This window comes from Procambarus clarkii, chromosome 84 (assembly GCF_040958095.1).
Source record: "Procambarus clarkii isolate CNS0578487 chromosome 84, FALCON_Pclarkii_2.0, whole genome shotgun sequence".
Taxonomy (NCBI): Eukaryota; Metazoa; Arthropoda; class Malacostraca; order Decapoda; family Cambaridae; genus Procambarus; species Procambarus clarkii.
In genome coordinates, this window is record NC_091233.1 from 17,125,642 (window position 1) to 17,144,069 (window position 18,428).

General features: G+C 38.5%; 2 long non-coding RNA genes across 5 annotated transcripts in view; one reads left to right on the top strand and one right to left on the bottom strand.

The window, feature by feature from the left end:
* Positions 1 to 913: 913 nt before the first annotated feature.
* LOC123750993 (uncharacterized) lies at positions 914 to 12,736 on the top strand. Of its 3 annotated transcripts, none has more exons than XR_011225448.1 (10): positions 914 to 1,038; positions 3,424 to 3,668; positions 8,641 to 8,708; positions 9,053 to 9,121; positions 9,387 to 9,438; positions 10,093 to 10,159; positions 10,837 to 10,938; positions 11,561 to 11,638; positions 11,949 to 12,015; positions 12,580 to 12,736. It is a non-coding gene; the product is annotated as an uncharacterized lncRNA (long non-coding RNA). The 3 variants fall into 3 exon arrangements; XR_006772059.2 differs by having other exon boundaries at positions 11,561 to 11,631; XR_011225449.1 differs by lacking the exon at positions 914 to 1,038 and adding an exon at positions 1,812 to 1,912 and having other exon boundaries at positions 11,561 to 11,631.
* The window catches only part of LOC123750994 (uncharacterized), a 33,366-nt gene continuing 27,485 nt past the window's right edge, over positions 12,548 to 18,428 (bottom strand). For both annotated transcript variants that reach the window (XR_011225447.1, XR_006772060.2), the window contains one exon: positions 12,548 to 12,667. This is a non-coding gene — a long non-coding RNA (uncharacterized lncRNA). The remainder of the gene's footprint in view (positions 12,668 to 18,428) is intronic.

Genomic DNA, 18,428 nt, shown 5'->3' on the forward strand with positions numbered 1-18,428 from the left:
ACAAACTATTTTATATCTGCCTTTCTGATAACATATATAAATATAATCTTTATTTGTGAATATTTGTTAATTAAGCAATATATCAGAGAGCGTGTAGGGTTCGATGTTCTATGAACGAAAAGGACTGGAGTAGTTTAAATAGCGAACGCATACCAACGAATAACGCTAGTATCTATATAACAAATTTATTGTCATGTGGAATTGATTTAACTTCCAAACACTTTTTTTTAATAAATATTAAATATTTTGTGGCTGTTTATGAAAAATATTATTATAAATACACATTCTACTTGTTAATATTACCAATTAAATTTGCGACAATTTGAGCCATGAAATACGACGACTGGATCACTGTGTACAGGAGGCTGTTATGGCAGCAAACACTCTCCAAGCGACCATATATCTTGGATAAGTCGCTCCACACAATTGTCGCTTGGACCGTCGACTTCCTATGGCGTCACCTCTCACATATTTACGTCTCATTTCGTTATGAAATTAGATTATTTCAGAGTAAAAATAGGTTTGATCATGTTCTACGTGTAGCACCAACATTATAGTAAGTAAATATACCATATTTCTTCATTACTTACGTAATGCTAATACGATTTGGGTAGTTTTGGCCTGATTTGGGCGATTGGGGTAATTCTATGGACCCGAAATAGGCTTTAGGTAGCTCAAGCTATTCTCACCCCGTTCAGTACATCGTGTTAATACATACATAGACACACATCACAAGCAATAAACGTATTACCGAACATTCTGAGAGATAAACATATACATTTCCTCCTTTACACAAATAAGGGTTACAGAGGCATATCCATTAGCATGACCATTAGGGTGAGCGCCATCTATGTTTTGACAGCAGCACTACACATTAACCCCGCGTTACGCTATGATCAATATGTGTTAGGGTCAGTTGCTAGTCTATATATGTTTCTGGACACCGTAAGTGATGTGTGGCTTGTTGCGAGCGGAGGTCAGTAGTAACTGTTTGAATTGTGTTGGGGGAGGATGTGTCCGGGTGTGGCTGACCAGCCGGTAAGTTACGAGAGTCTAATGTGTATTTAAGCGCGGTTTTGTAAGTCATTTGTGCTAATAACCAATTTAAGGGTGTTTTGAGATTTGATGGGTATCGATAGTGATATAAAGGTGGAGGGGGGATAAATTGTGTAATTACAAGTAAATTACCTTGTCAAGTTATGGCAATTGGCTTAAATCTATTGTGGTAAAGTTACTTTAATACAAATATTTGTAAATATAGATTTAGCTTGGGTAAAACTTAACTTGATACATGAATTGCTTAGTTTTACAAATCACTTTGATTTAACACTTGCATAGTTGAGGCAACATAGTGATAACGTTTGTGATGTGTACCTTGACTTTAGCAAAGGTTTTTTGATAGTGCCACATGGAAAAATTGAATAAAAGGAGCACTCAATATTGGGAGTGTTGTATAAAGTTTAGGGCATGGCTAGTATAAATGGTTAGTATAATGGTTAGTATAAATGGTAAAGGGACTGTTGAAAGTAGTGCATCAAGGCTCTCCTGGGACCTCGGTTGAAGATTTGAGCAGGAATAATTGCAGAATTGCAAAATAAAAATGAGAGAAGAAATAAATGCTTGCCATCACTCGAGTATCTAAAAGAGTTTTGAAATGGTAAAGATTGCCAGATGCAGTTTAATGCAGACAAATGTTAGGTTTTGAGGCTAGGTAATAATGGTACATATGAGCTAGATGGTGTTTATTACAAAATGGATCAGTTATGGTGATAAAAATGCATAAATGTTCATTAGGCAAATGGGATCATGGCTATAAAATGGAACGCCTCCAACATAGGATGACAAAAGTTAATCCCGCAAATTGGAAACCTATTTGAAGATTGAAAAGGCTTAAATGCCTGCCTCTAAAAAGGTAAAGAATTGGTGACACGATAAGTGTGAAAGTGGACAAATGGTCCTAACAAAGGGAATATCAATGGGGTATTGAGGGTATACACAAGATATAACCCAAAACAAAGGGTATAAATGATGCTTCAGCTTTAGGAAAGACCTGGGTGAACATTGTTTGGTAATAGGTTTGTTTGGTGGAACCAGTTACTGCGTCACGTCGTTGTGCAAGTGGGATGCCTAGATTTTAAACTGTAGGTTAAATCTTCAATACAAGATTGGAAGGATATAAGGAGCTGCCTTGTATGGGCGAACAGCCCTTCTGCAGTTAGCTTTATTCTTGTTCTAACCTGCTTAGACCTAAAGTTTTAATCACAAGCCAATATGGCTATTAACCAGAAAATTTATATAATGCAATTCATTGAAAGCCGAGGTTGATAATGTAACTATGCTGTTGACTGAAGAGTTAAATAGGTGTTGCCTCACCATACCAAAACTTTAATCTTGGTAATCTAGCTTACAGCAGCCCTTTCAAAAATTTAATTTCCTGTTCCTCTTGTCCTCCAAGTTTATTACTCTAAATGACTATAAGTAGGGTAATTGTCTGCAGATAACATGCTCCCTTGCCATGTTAAGAACTAAAATCTACATTGTTTTATAAAATGTCTTGCCTCTACTTGTCAAATCCTGTGAAAAATATGGGTGTAGAGCAAAGGGTGAAAGACAATTTGCAGTGAAATGTTAGTATTGGGTATGGCTTCTGCCAATGTTGGCTGGCACCACTGCCTGTGAGTATTTAACTTTGAGCAGGACTGGCATGCAGTTTATAGGCTACTGATTAAATAGTATTCTATTCTTGGCTATTAATGTCCATGCCAACTCTTGGGTGGCTTAATCTTCATAAATAAGTGGTGCTGCATGGGCTACTTATTGTTAGCAGTCTACATTTTGTAGGCTGGCCCCTTGTTTGGATCTGTGCTCTACCCACTTAGCTATGAGGCTGCTTATGCTATCGTGTGCAGTATTCTTGAATTACAGGCATACAGCCTGTAATTTTAAAGCCTTGTTCCCCTTGAAAAGGGGAAGGAAGTGGGAATAGGTTTCCGCTTCCTTTTTTAAAATCTTAGAAATATAGATGGGAGACAGTGCTCCAATATTATAAGAATAGTGGTGGTATCCCTAGATTTGATTAATGTTAAATTATCATTCATGGTATACTATTATGTAATTATAGTTAAATTGTATATGCATTAAAAATTAGGTCTAAACATAATTTCCATAATTGTTGCTTTCCTACTGTAGATAAATTTTGTACTGTAATTGACTTTATTACCATACCAAAGTACAGTACTGGTAATTTAACTATTAAAAACATTGCTTTCTGCTGCCCAGTTGAAAACTTGTTAAATACTTTAAAATCCTCTTTTAAAGGTATTTAAGAAATTCTCATAAATTTTGTCCTGCATTAAATCTGCAAATATTCCTAAAATTTACTGCATTTTTTGTCCTATATTAACCCTTTAATTGTATTTGCAGGTGGTAAATACTATTTCGGCTGCTACAGCGCTCCAGCCCAGGGTGTCGACTGCCTAGTCTTCAACTGCCTCCCAACATGGTAGCGAGGTCCTGAGCTGATGTACCCTATGGCGAAGATTGAGGAAGTAGTTTCCTCAGGTAATGAATGGCACTTTATAACCAGCAGCCGGCACCAGCTCTGGACAACGTCGGAGTGGACAAGGCCCAGATCCCGTGGGAGGAAGGTCTACACTAACATGTAAAAGGTAGATAATCTGACCCTCTCCCCCCATTGAGTTTCACAGGTCCCCCCTTTTCCACTTCATTAGCTTGTAAAGCTTTATCTTAAACAGCAGCTTAACTTGGCATTTATGGCTTTAGTGGGACTTCCATTGTATAATAGTGGGTGGGAAAAGCATCTTTTGTTCTGCATTAGCATTTCTCTTTAAACCATTGATTCAATGTTGCATTCAACTTTATCTTGACATTGTTTTGCAAATTGATCAATTTTCTGTGAAGACATGGATAGCATCCTATCTAGCTTGTGTTGTACCATTTTTACTAATGTCAGTTTCATAAAGAATGAATTATCGGCTGGTGTTAAATATCGTCTAAAGTAGATAAAATCGGTGTCCATGCTGTGGTATTAGTTGGGTGAACGAGATTAATGCAAGTTGTGCTTAGTTTCCTTGCCAGTTGTGGTAGGTTGTGAAAAGCTTTAATGGGTCCATTAGGTATGTTTTTCAAAATGGTTAATTTCACTTTTTTGACCCTTTGTATATGGGAAGGGTTTAATCTGGTCAATCTCGGCATCATAGAATAGAGAAATATTGAATTGGGTGTAAAAAAAAAAAAAAAAAAATCAGAAATGGTGTTGACTGAAATGTCTGACTGGCTATCACAACAGCCTATATTAAAAAAAATTAGTTGTAGTAAAGATTTTTTAAATTCGTTTATTTTAGAATTTGTATGAAACTTGTACACCTGATGGCATGTAAGCCTGTCTGTAAGGGTGCCAAGGGGTCCAGGAAATTGGTTGTCAACCTCTGCCACAGATGGCAGCACCTTACTTTATTTTGTTTAAATAACAATGTTCATAACTTTCATTTTTGAATAAATTTACATGAAACTTTCACCTTAGTGTCTAAAATCTGTAGTTGGCATCTTTTTCACAAAGTTCATTTATTGATTTAATGTGTTAAATTTGCATATTTTTGGGGGGCACTTTGATTATTTGTATTAGGAGAACTGAAAGTGTTGGAAAAACCCAACTTCATAATCATTCATATGGTCATGTTAGAAAAGTCATAGAATGATTATCTGAAACGTGTGGTTGTATATACACACTTGAAAATGTAATATTCGTTAAAAAGAGAAATTAAATCTTTCTATTTAGGCTGCAGTACTGAAACTTTGAACTGTTGCATCTCTTTTCATACAAGTCCAAAAAAATATTGGTCGACATTGAACTTTTACAATAAACTAATATAATGGTCCCTTAAAAAATCCATGTATGCAGTTGCTGGAAGTACTTTATTAGGTGGTTAATTTGCAAAGTTTGCATGACAGCCTTGTTCATAATTTTTTTTGGTTCAACCCCCCCCCCACAAACTACATTTCTTTAAATATTTAATCAAAATGGTGACTGAATCTGAAAAGATTCCAAAAGCAGACTAGATTGGATGCAGCTTTTCTGCTGTGCTACTTGTGGCCTGCATAAATGGGAGGAACATCTGCAAAATTCCAATCTAGGGAAGTATTAGTTGGTCTAGAGGCACTTCATGGAAAGTGTCCCTAACTTTACTTTTAAATGTCCACACCTGTGGCTTTAGAATCTTTCGGGTTTTTCCCCTTATATCTCTTACTATGGTCTCTAAATTCATTTCCTACACCTGCTTAAAATATAAATTGTGTATAAAGTTGAATACTGATTTAATAGTGAATTTAATGTTTGATGCATTGATTAGAAGATACGTTAAGGTGGAGCCAGTGATGATACTGGTTATCGTCATCTAGTATGTGGTTAGGTCAAAATGTATTTGGTCACGATAGTCTTCTGCCATGTTGGATGCCCTTGTATTGCTATTAAGGTTCTAAAGTGTAATTTGGGATATTTTTGAGTTGCAGAATTTGAATCTTCAGTAGGTTCAGATTTTTATATGCTGGACAGGTTCCAGGAGGCTTTGCTTCGTTACTAGGTTGAATTACCTGTACAATCCACAATGTAGTTCATTATAGGTGCGAATGATACTTGGGAAAGCTATTATTCCCATAATACTTAAATATTATCTATTTAATCACAAAGGTGCTTCAAACTTGCCGTTATTGTTCCTTGTCTGAGGGTAGTGAGAAATTGTCCAGACTTTCTACATGGTGAATATATTCTATAACATTTCCCTGAAAGTAATTACAAAAGTAGGTAATTATTAGTTTCTTTAAATTTGGATAAAATTAGAATTGCTTTGGTAGTTTTAGGTAGATAATTTTAGTCAATCAGATACCATGTTGTGTAATCTAGTTTTATTAATTATGCTAAAAAGCTTTTTATATTGGAAGTCTTTGCACTTGTTTCCTAAGATTGGCATCATTAGGTGCATATTCCAGCTTCAGGAAAAGTTGTAAATAGATAATGAAATGTATATTTGTATGTATAAATGTATTTCTTTGTTGGAATATTTTAAAGGCTGTAGGTTGTGCTTATTGTAATTTAGCATTAACATATTGTCCAGTCTTAAAGGCCATGACAGTTAGGTTTATAATCTAGTATCTTGGCATAGATAGCAAACATGTTTATAAAATTTAGTATTAATTTTAGTAAGTTAATTATCAATAATTAACACTAGTTGTGTAAAATGTGTGGTACTGCAGTTTAATAATTATGGTCCAGAATCTTGTTGGATGTTAGAATTTGAGTGAGTGAATATTTCCAGAAAGTTGAACAGTGGCCATACCTATTGGAATAGATAAAAAGGGCAATTTGAAAGTCATGAGGTGACACCCAAGCTCTGGGATGCTGTATTAATTTGTTAGCAGGTAAACTTATATTGCTTGTTATGGGAGACTGGCCACTGTAATTCTCTACTCGATATACAGGCTAAATAGTCTCTACTATGAAGTCCATGTGCTATTATCAAGTACATAGGTGGGTCTTAGGTTATGCATTGGATGAGGAAAATGGGAATGTATAACTTGTCCTTGATGATAGTTGTATATTTTTTAGCTAGTATGTTGCATAATAGAAATAATTTGTGGTAAAATGTTCATTGCACACAATGGCACCAGCTGTTAAATGATATTGATCAGTGCATTGTTACTAGATTCTTGGAACTTTTCCTTACATGGTCAGTAATTTAAGAATATATGGTAATTATTTTAGAATTGTATACTTGCCTATTGTATTTAAGCTTATTGTACGTTTCTAAAATTTTCTAATGTTATACTTTTACTTTAAAATTATGCACTTAAGCAGTTTATGAATATTAGTTTAATATAAATTAATAGTATGTATACATAAATTTATTTGGATTTTCTCTTGATGGGTGGAGATGCATTATCTGCAATGACCCCTGTAATGTATTTGTTGGTAGTAGCATATAACTTTGGGTATGGCCTCTTATGTTGGTTGATGTTGTCGCTTATTGTAAATAGTGAAGAATCATGGTACGAGAGCTGTTCTCTACGTTTATTAAAACAAGCTTTTTGGCCATTTTAGAATACTTAATATTCTTGGCACCATCTGTCTTGAGACTAATAGACTTGCATTACTAGATAATAAATTTATGGGTGTCGTGGGCAGTTGACCTTCCTTATGTGCAACAAGGTGATGCAAGGTAATTTTTCCCCACACTTTGATGTAGTTGTTTAAGCCATAGTGTGGTGCGTGGGATTGAAGAAATAATCACCGCTCCACATTGTGATAAGATGGATTCCTGTTGCATTGAAGCCTGCAAGTTGAATAAATGTTTTGGCAAATATTGTAGTTATAATACTATACACTTGTAATACTTATTATAAACGCTGTATACTTAATACTGTTAATTTTTTTATTGATAAATACCAGTTTATATTGTTGAGAATAATGATTATAGCTTGGTGAAAGGGTGGTTATATTAATTTTAGAAGTATTTTGTTATAGCAAATGTTCGTTTGAAGGTAGTTGAAATGTAATTCTTAGAAATTACCCATTTCTAATAGTCGGCAACATCAATTTTGAAGTATTGAAGGCATTGTAGGAAGTCTTATCCAAAGTAAAGGTATATTGGGGTACTTAATGTAGGTGTATGTAAGCTAAAAGTTGAAAATGTGAATAGAACATTAATGTTGTATAGATTGTCACTGCCCATCCTGTAGATATTAGTCATGGCAAGTTGTCTACTAAATGAGGTCCCCCCCCCCCCTAACCCCAACCCTTTCTTGCTTGTCATGAGGGAGGGGGCTTGGTGTGCAGCTGCTGGAATGATGCTCCATGGGGTCAGTCCTGTCATTTAGAGGCCTTGTGCTCCTGTTGCTGTCTTCGCCAATTTTGCTAGACACTTTAACTTTTAGTTTCAATTTTCTAACCCCTCTTCTCATTTCCAACTAATCATTTCCTGCTGACCTTTTGCCAGTCTTGATTATTCTTTGACTTCTCTTTTGATGCATGGGTGTTTTGGGAGGTATAATCGCCTGTCTAGAGTGAGGGGGGACCCCTTTTATCACTCGTCCTTTCGTCGCTGAACACACTTTATACTGACGGTTCTTAAGGTGGCGTACAATATCAGTTTAGTCTCGTTGGAGGAATTGCTTTGAATAGCGCAAAGAATTTTCACTTGTGAAGTGGTGTTAACTCTTAAATTGAATAAAATCTGAAGTAGTTTATTTATAATTAAAATTATATTTAAATTTTGTCTGCTTAATTTTAAATGTTCAGTTAATTGTTTGGCTAGAAGTTTGTATCGTATATAAATTTAACAAGCGTGATGCATCAAATGAACAATCTAAATGGGCTGTGTTCAAATGTCAGACGATTGCAGATGCACCTTAATTGACTGTGCCATGACATGGTAAAAGAATTGCAACTGGGAGGTCTACTGACCTCATGGCTCCAAGTTTCAACCCTCATGGATTTGTTAATCTAAATTTTTTAAAGTTAAAAAGATAATTTCATAATTGAAAGTAGTTACAGAATACAAATTAACTGGTACCTGTACTTGATCTTTTCATAATATAACTGAAGTTTAAATAGGCTTTTTCTTTCAGAACATGGATTGGGAAGTCCTAAACTACATTCCTGGAGTTTGAAGGTGTCAATTGACATTCAGAATCAGGTGTGTGGTAGTATTTTAAACAGATTTGCATTATATTAAATAGTAAAGTTAAAATCTCTCATTATGGCTAAAGATAATCTGAATGATTGCATATAATGTAAAGAAAAAATTGCCACGAGTCTGAAGTATCTTTCTCAAGTTTAATGTACTCTAACTTGGATAATGGCTACTCAAACTAATTTTTGTTGCTCGATTAGCATTAGTGAGAAGCTGACAATATTAACATTTTGGTAATTTGAAAGGAACATTATCTATTGTGAATTTGTGTAAACTTGCAAAAGTAAAATAAGCCCAATACAGAATTTATAAGCTAATTTGGTTAAATGTTTCTAATGCTTTTATAGATTACAATGGTATCCAAGCATTGACTGACTTGAAGTGTGGCTGTTCTACTCTGCACATCTATGAAGCTGGTATGTTGAATTAGTTTTAGCTATATAAATTGCCGTACCAATATGGGGGATGTGGGGGATCCTAACTAAAAATTTGTTTGAAAATAAAATTTCAGTAGCATGCCTTTAATTTTTACTTAAAAGGGCTTTATTCTAGAATTTAAAAATGAAAGATGGTCGGGGAAGTAGCTAATTTATTGTAGTTTTAAAAAGGCAAATATTGAAGTTTAAAGATAATTTTCTTTGCACAGCAATTTTTTAACCATATTTAATGTTTCATTGACAGGTTGTGGAGGGTCCTTCCAACATAATTTCAGGGATGGTGTACAGAAAAATTGGTAAGTTATGCTACAGAAAATAGTTGAGAGAATTAGTTGGTAAATAAGTTTACTGATATAATTAGTTTAATAGCTAGTTTTTAAATATTTAGGTGAAATATGTAATTGTGAAGGGGCCTTGAAATGGGAAAATAAACTAGTTCTAGGCCTTGACAAGCGGGGTACAATATCAGTTTAGACTCGTTGGAGGAATTGCTTTGAATAGCGCAAAGAATTTTCACTTGTGAAGTTGGGTGTTAACTCTTAAATTGAATAAAATCTGAAGTAGTTTATTTATAATTTTATATTTAAATGTAAATTTGTCTGCTTAATTTTCAGTTCAGTTAATTGTTTGGCTAGAAGTTTGTATCATATATAAATTTAACAAGCGTGATGCATCAAATGAACGATCTGAATGGGCTGTGTTCAAATGTCAGAGGATTGCAGATGAACCTTAATTGACTGTGCCATGACATGGTAAAAGAATTGCAACTGGGAGGTCTACTGACCTCATGGCTCCAGGTTTCAACCCTCATGGATTTGTTCATCTAAATGTTTTTAAGTTAAAGATAATTTCAAAGTTGAAAGTAAAAAGTTACAGAATACAAATTTACTGGTAACTGTACTTGATCTTTTCATAATATAACTGAAGTTTAAATAGGCTTTTTCTTTCAGAACATGGATTGGGAAGTCCTAAACTACATTCCTGGAGTTGAAGGTGTCAATTGACATTCAGAATCAGGTGTGGTAGTATTTTAAACAGATTTGCATTATATTAAATAGTAAAGTTAAAATCTATCATTATGGCTAAAGATAATCTGAATGATTGCATATAGATAATGTAAAGTAAAAATTGCCATGAAAGTCTGAAGTGTGTTTCTCCAGTTTAATGGCTACTCAAACTAATTTTTTTTGCTTGATTAGCATTAGTGAGAAGCTGACAATATTAACATTTTTGTAGATTTTAAAGGAACGTTATTTATTGTGAATTTGTGTAAATTTGCAAAAGTAAAATAACCCCAATATGGAATTTAGAAGCTAATTTGGTTAAATGTGTCTGGTGCTTTTCTAGATTACAATGGTATCCAAGCATTGACTGACTTGAAGTGTGGCTGTTCTACTCTGCACATCTATGAAGCTGGAATGTTGAATTAGTTTTAGCTGTATCAGTTGCTGTACCAATATGGGGGATGGTGGGGGGGGGGGGAAATCTTAACTATAAATTTGTTTTGAAAATAAAATTTCAGTAGCCTGCCTTTAATTTTTACTTGAAAGGGTTTTATTTTATAATTTATAAATGAAAGATGGTCGGGGAAGTAGCTAATTTATTAGTGTAGTTTTAAAAAGGCAAATATTGAAGTTTAAAAATTATTTTCATTGCACAGCAATTTTTTAACCAATTTAATGTTTCATTGACAGGTTGTGGAGGGTCCTTCCAACATAATTTCAGGGATGGTGTACAGAACAATTGGTGAAAGTTATGCTACAGAAAATAGCAGTTGTGAGAATTAGTTGGTAAAAGTAAGTTTACTGATATAATTAGTTTAATTAGTTTTTAAATATTTAGGTAAAAAATTGTGTAATTGTGAAGGGGCCTTGAAATGGGAAAATAAACTAGTTCTAGGCCTTGACAAGTGGGGTACAATATCAGTTTAGTCCTTGCAGGAATTTCTTTGAATAGCATAAAGAAAATTTCAAATGTAAAGTGTTAATTCCTAAATGGAATAAAATCTGAAAGGTATATAAATATTTAATGTAATTGGTTAGTTTGGTTTTTAATTACTTGGCTAAAGGTTTGCGATCTATAAATTTGAGTGATCTCAAATGAACAAATCCACAAGGGCTGTGATGGTTCAAATGTGTGAAGATTGCACATGTACCATAGTTGACTGTGCCATGACAAGGTAAACGAATTGACTGGGAGGCTTACTGACCTCATGGCTCTAGCATTCCTGGTTTGGTGCCTTTTGATAATTACTTACTCATGGCTCCTGCAGTTGGATATAGGTTTGAACCCTCATGGATTTGTTCATAAAAATGTTTAACTTAAAAGGATATGTTCATAACTGCAAGTAAAAAATTATTAACTGGTAACTGTCATGTTTTTAATGTAATTGAAGTTTAAATAGACTTTTTCTTTCAGAATATGGATTGGGAAGTGCAGAATTACATCCTGGAGTTTGACAATGTTGAATGCATGACATTCAGAATAAGGTGTGTGGTAAGCATTGTTTTAAACAATCTAGCATTATAGGTAAAGATAATTTGAAATGATGGTTGCATGTAGATAATGTAAATTAAAAATTGCCATTAAAGTCTGAAGTATTGTTCTCCACTTTGATGTACTTGTGGCTACTCAAACTAAGTTTAATGTCAATGTTTTTTGCTTGATAAGCATTAGTGACAAAATCTACTAAAATGTTAATATTGTAAGATTAAATGAACATTATCCATTGTGAATTTTCAAAGTGACTAAAGTAAAATTAGCCCAATACAGAATTTATAAGGTAATTTGGTTAAATGTGTTTCAGGTGATAATGAAGATTACAATGGTACCAAAGCAGTGAGGCTATTCTACTCCACACATCCAATAAACTGGTATGTTGAATTACATGTTTTAGCTATATCAAATAATTAATTTACTTTTTCATCTAGTCCATTTATAGATGTGTACCAAAGTCCTACTGTTACCACCTGCAGGGATTGATGCAGTTTGTACTGATCCTACCCCATTTCATAGAAGGGGACCAGGCAGTCCTGCAGATTTTCCTGGCTTGGCTTTTTCAGAGCCCTGCTCTACTACCCATCCAATAGATGGACTAGAATTGCATAGGTGTAGGGACCCTTAACAATGTGCAAACATTGTTAATAACTACAGGGCTTGTTCACTGAAAGAGTGGATACATCCAGAGGTTTAGTGCCTGGAGCATGATGTACATAGGCTTCACAACAAGCCTATGTACATCATGTTGAGGGTGCTAAACCAAAAGATGTGATGCACTCCTTCAGCCAACAAGTCCTGCCTCACAATACAAGTAAGGGGTAGGCCTTGCTGAGCCAATCTTAAAAGATTGGGACTTAGGGGTTTTGGTGCTTATAGATAGGTGTTAGTGTTAATAAAATGAGTGTCCCTGTTTGATATACTTTATTTTTCTTTTACAGGTGGATGTTGTCCTTGTTACTCTGGTGTTTTCCCTGTCCTTTTGGAGTCTTCAGTGGATTGCATCTAGGAGGAGCAGCTTCCCACAACCTGAAATGGACAATAGTCAAAATTAGATGTTACACTGTATACTATGCAATAAATATTCTAATGAAACTACTTTATACTGTACTTTATCCTGAAATTAACAATGATTCTATCATGCTGGAAATTACTGATTATTCCTGATGCAAAGTCTAACATCTAAAGAACTTCTGACATTTATAAATAACTTACTAAAGTGAAAATTATTGGCTAATTGGTAGGTGTTATATTATAAATAAATTATTTTTAATTTTATTTAACTACCAAATTTCACTTCTAAAACAAATGTATGGGCTAAACTTCCACTTATCAATGATGTTGCATAGCTTATGTAAAAATTTGTCAATGGCAAGATTGAAAAAAAACTAAATTTAGTTTTAGTAAGGCACATTAATGTCACACCTTAGCCCATTATAGTAATCACATTATGTATTAAAACTACAGGAAACTATACAACTTTCATACTTGCTAACAATATTGTCTAATGCTGGACAATATCAAATGAGACCAAACACTACAATTTTCTACTAGTCTAAGAAAATAAAATATCTTTAGAAATGTCCAATCTGTGTTAATATTTGCTGCACTATGAAATGTCTACCAAATATTTGGAATCAACACTAAATTCACATGCCAGACAATCCATTACCACAAATGTTTCAAGCTGCTGATTATAACTATTTAAAGATAGTGTATACATACACTGCCTGTAACAAGCACCATAAATGGGAAGAGCTTTTCAAACTAAAATTATAAAAACTTCAGATACCTGGAATTCAATCTAAGCTCTTAAATGAACTTTCCATTCAAACTTATTGCCACTTAAACTCACTATATAGGTTCAAAGCTATTCTCAACTTTATCTGGATTACAAATGTCACTTAAATTTGTTAAACTGCCAAGCAGAAAAATTCTGATTACTTTAACCTCACATCTGCAAGGTCCTGAAGGGGAGATTCATTCATAGTCTTGTAAAATCAACAAAATGGTTTGTTAAAAAATGAACTCTTTTTTTTTTTTTTTTTTTAAAGATAACCAGCTATTCGCACAAGACTATTGGTACACAAGTACTTTGTTTGCTAAAGCACCATATGAAACACTAGGAATGAAATACCAGGCACATAGAATAAATGGTAGAAAGGATAAGTAAGTAACTATCAAAAGAAGGCACCAAACCGGGAAGGCTATGTAGCACCATCAAATGCGCAAAATAATCAGAGGGCGCTAAATATCACCAAGGATGCCAATACGATAACAAAAACGCATAAGGCGAACGATATTAAAAGTATCCGAGTCACCAAGAATTCTATCGAGGGGCAGTCGGAAAGCAAGACACGCTCGTCCTGGAAGTCAGGACATTCAAGAAGGACATGCACGACCGTAAGAGGGACAATGCAACCAGGACAATAAGGAGCAGGGCGGCGTTCCATCAAGTGACCATGGGTTAAGCAAGTATGGCCAATATGCAACCTCGCCAGAGCGCTTTCCCACCGCCGGTTACGGTGGAAGGACGGCCACGAGGAAACACAACATTTAAGAGTACGTAGCTTGTTACCAGTAACGGACAACCAAGAAGCCTGCCAACGGGTAAGGACTGAGGAATGGATAACCGGGTAAAAGTCGGAATGCCGTTACGAGAGATGGGACAAGAGCAGACAGCTTCCTTGGCGGCAGCATCCGCACACTCATTTAAAGACACACCAATATGGCTGGGAACCCAACAAAACTCATCCCACTTAAATTTACTGTGAACGAGAAACAGCCAATGCTGGATCTCGACAACTACTGGATGAACCGGATTAAAGGACCCGAGAGCCATGAGGGCACTACGAGTCAACAACAACTACAAAGGAAGACTGACAACGAGAAAGCAGGAGACGAAGAGCATAGAGAACAGCATAAAGTTCCGCTGTAAAGATGCTAGTCTCCGGAGGCAAGCGACACATATAAGTGCGATCAGGAAAAACAACAGAGCAGCCAACACCGTCCGCTGACTTAGACCCATCGGTGAAGACAGAAACGGAGCGGGAGTGAGAAGAAAAGTGCTCGAGGAAAAGGCGTTTTAGAACCGTAGGAGGGGTAAAAGCTTTAGTGATACAGGTCAAGGATGTACAAAACCGCGGAAGAGGGACCCTCCACGGGGGCAAAGAAGGAACAACACGAGGAGAAACATCAGAAATACGAACGGAAAGAGAATCCTGTAGGCGAGATAACCGGACAGAAAGAGGGAGGTGGTGAAGAGGAACAGGAACCGCAGGAGGGGTAAAAGTTAAAGCACGACAGAGGCGAGAGGAAGGATGTTGCAAGGACCGCGCAAGATAGCGAAGACAGTAGCGAGCACGACGGTCCTGGAGAGACAGGAAGCCAGTGTCAACATACATGCAAAGGATGGGAGTCGAACGAAAGGCACCAGAACTGAGGCGCAACCCAGTATGGTGCAAAGCATCAAGACGGCGAAGAGTAGAAGGAGAAGCAGGGCAACCATAATCGAGCTTAGACAGGACGAGAGAGGAATGTAAAGCAAGGAGTGCGCGCCTATCTGCCCCCCAAGAAGTATGGGACAAGACCCGAAGGAGGGTAAGGGCCTTAGAGCACTCAACACGGAGGTAAGAGATATGGGGAGACCAAGACAAACGAGTGTCAAGGAATAACCCCAAAAGCTTTGCGGAATCTTTGTATTCAAGGGGATGACCATAAAGGGACAAAGAGGGACGAAGAACAACCCGTTTCCGCGTAAAAGTCATGGCACAAGTAGAGAACTTGAAGCCATGATCTGTGGCCCAAGACGACACGGCATCAATTGCAAGTTGAAGCCGGCGTTGAAGGAGAGGCGAATCATCACCCTGACAACAAAGGGTAAGATCATCGACATAGAGAGCGGAAAAGACACCAGAAGGAAGAGAGGAAAGAAGACCATTGAGGGCAACCACAAAAAGAGTAGTGCTCAGAACACTACCCTGGGGCACACCTTCGTATTGCTGAAAAGAGGGAGAGAGAGTGGTACCAAGGCGCACCCGAAAGGAACGACGAGAGAGGAAGCTGCGGAGAAAGAGAGGGAGATGACCACGAAGGCCAAAAGAATGAAGTTGAGATAGGATATGATAACGCCAAGTGGTGTCGTAAGCCTTTTCCAGGTCAAAAAGGACGGCAACAACGGAGGTCTTCGCAGCAAAAGCAGTACGAATATAGACCTCCAAGTTCACCGGGACATCTGTCGTGCTGCGGCACTTGCGGAAACCAAATTGAGAAGGGGAGAGGAGGTGATGGTGTTCCAGGAACCACATCAGACGAACGTTAACCATACGTTCAAAGAGTTTGCAGACACAACTTGTGAGAGCAATAGGGCGAAAGTCCTTAGGGGAAGTACCCAGAGACCCCGGTTTGCGAACAGGGAGGACAACGGCATCGAGCCAGTCCTCAGGGACTGACGACGACTCCCAGATCCGATTATACAGACTCAGTAAATACTGAGACGTGCTCGGAGGGAGATGGCGAAGCATCTCATAATGAATACCATCGGAGCCCGCCGCCGTAGAACCGCAGAGGGCCAGGGCAGAACGAAGTTCAGAGAGAGAGAAGGGATCATTATAGGGAAGCTGAAGATGAGTGCTGAAATCTAAAGGACGAGACTCAAGGACAGGTTTACGAAGAAGGAAAGATTGGGGAAGATGGAGACCAGAGCTAACAGAAGAAAAGTGGGAACCCAGTTCGGAAGCGACCTGCAACGGGTCCGCCACAAGAGTATCATGGAGGTGAAGGACCGGTGAAACATCGGGAACGAACTTACCCGCTATCTTGCGGATACGCTTCCAGATCTGGGCCAGAGGGATTTCGGACGTAATTGTTGAGACATAAGATGCCCAACATTCACGTTTAGCCGTACGGATGGCCCTACGGGGCACCGCACTCGCTTTCCGAAAGAAAAGAAAAGAATCGGTCGTCTGCCTACGGCGGTGCCTCTTCCAGGCTGCACGTTTACAGCGGACAGCCCGAGCACAGTCCGCATTCCACCAGGGAACGCACTTCCGTGGACCCCGGGAGGAAGAGCGAGGGATAGAGCGAAGGGCAGCGTTGAAGACAGTGTCATGAAAAAGGAGGAGAGCGCGAGAGAGAGGCAGAAGGGAGAGGTCAGAGAGAGTAGCACTGAGGGAAAATAGGGTCCAGTCCGCCTTAGCAAACTGCCACCTAGGGAAAGAGAGGGAAGGGCGAAAAGAGAAAAAGGAAACAAGGATGGGGAAATGATCACTTCCATGGAGGTCATCAAGAACCTGCCACGTGAAATCTAAGTAAAGAGAAGAAGAGCAGAGAGAAAGATCAAGACAAGAATGGGTGCGAGTCCGAAAGTCCAAATGAGTGGGCTCACCACAATTCAGAAGAGACAGGGAAGAAGAGAGGAGAAACGGCTCAAGAAGGCGACCCCGGGTATTCGTCAGAACGTCACCCCAAAGAGAATGACGACAATTGAAGTCACCCAGCAGGAGCACAGGCTCCGGCAAGGAGTCTAGGAGGTGTTTCAAATCAGGAAGAGAAAGCGGGACACTCGGGGGGAGATAAACGGAACAAACAGTGTACCATTTCCCCACAAAGACACGAGCAGCAGAACAATGGAGAGGTGAAGGAAAAAGTAAAGGAACAAAGGGAACATCAGCACGAATCAAAAGAGCAGAAGAATTAGAAGCCCCAGCAATGGCTGGGGGAGGGGGGGAGAGAAAGGAATAGCCACGAAAACGACCAGGACGAGCACCAAGCATCGGCTCCTGGAGACAGACACAAAGGGGCGAAAACCGCGAAATCAGAAGTTGGAGTTCGAGGAAATTAGCGTAATAACCTCGAACGTTCCATTGAAGAATGGACAACGATGAGAAGAGAAAGGACAACAACAGAGAACAAGGAAGAAACAAAGGCGAAAGAGCAACAGAGCACGTTAAAGAATATCAGGGTCAGCAAAGTCAGGGTTAGGGGGCATGGGTAAACTGAGCAAAGACGGAGGGAAGGAAACGGGAGAACAGATCAGAGGTGGGCGGGCGGGGTCCGGAGGAGGAGGAGGAGGAAGAGGAGGAGACAACGGAGAGGAGCAGGCAAGGACAGCAGCAGGAAGAGGAGGGGTAGAAAGAGGGGAGCGTACCACAGCAAGGGCAGTAACTGAGAGGGAAGCGGGGGCTAAAGAAACCTCCATAGCAGGAACAGGGGGCGCAACCACCGAAATGGGAGGGGAAGGAGCGAGAGAGGCAGAAGTAGGGGCCGAGGAAGAAAGCGAAACCTTCTTACCCGCCGGGGAGGAGGAAGGAGAGGAGCCAGGTTTACGCTTCTGACGTAAAGAGACAGGTGTTCCAGCAACCACGTACTGGGCAACGGATTCTAGCATCTCAACAGGAGAAGCTGAACGAGAGCACACATGACGGCCGTTTGGAGAGCGATGGATATCAGCCCGCACCGACAGGCGGCGGGGAGAGTCAAGAGACGGAGGGGAAGGATGGGAAGGAGGAACGGAGGGAGACGAGGAAGAAGACACAGGAGACACGACAGACCGGGTAGAAGGAAGGGGAATCCCAGACAGAGGACCAGGAGGAGGATCCTTCGGGAGAGAACCCAAAGGAACAGAGGAGGGGGCAGTGGGCGCATCAGGGTCCAAGGCCCGGAAACGGTTGTGAGTCTGAGGAAGGCGGGAAGGACGAGGAGAGGAAGAGTGCAATATGCGAGCATAAGAGATATTAGCATAAGGCGGGAGCCGGCGAACCTGGCGTCTTGCCTCAGGAAAAGATAAACG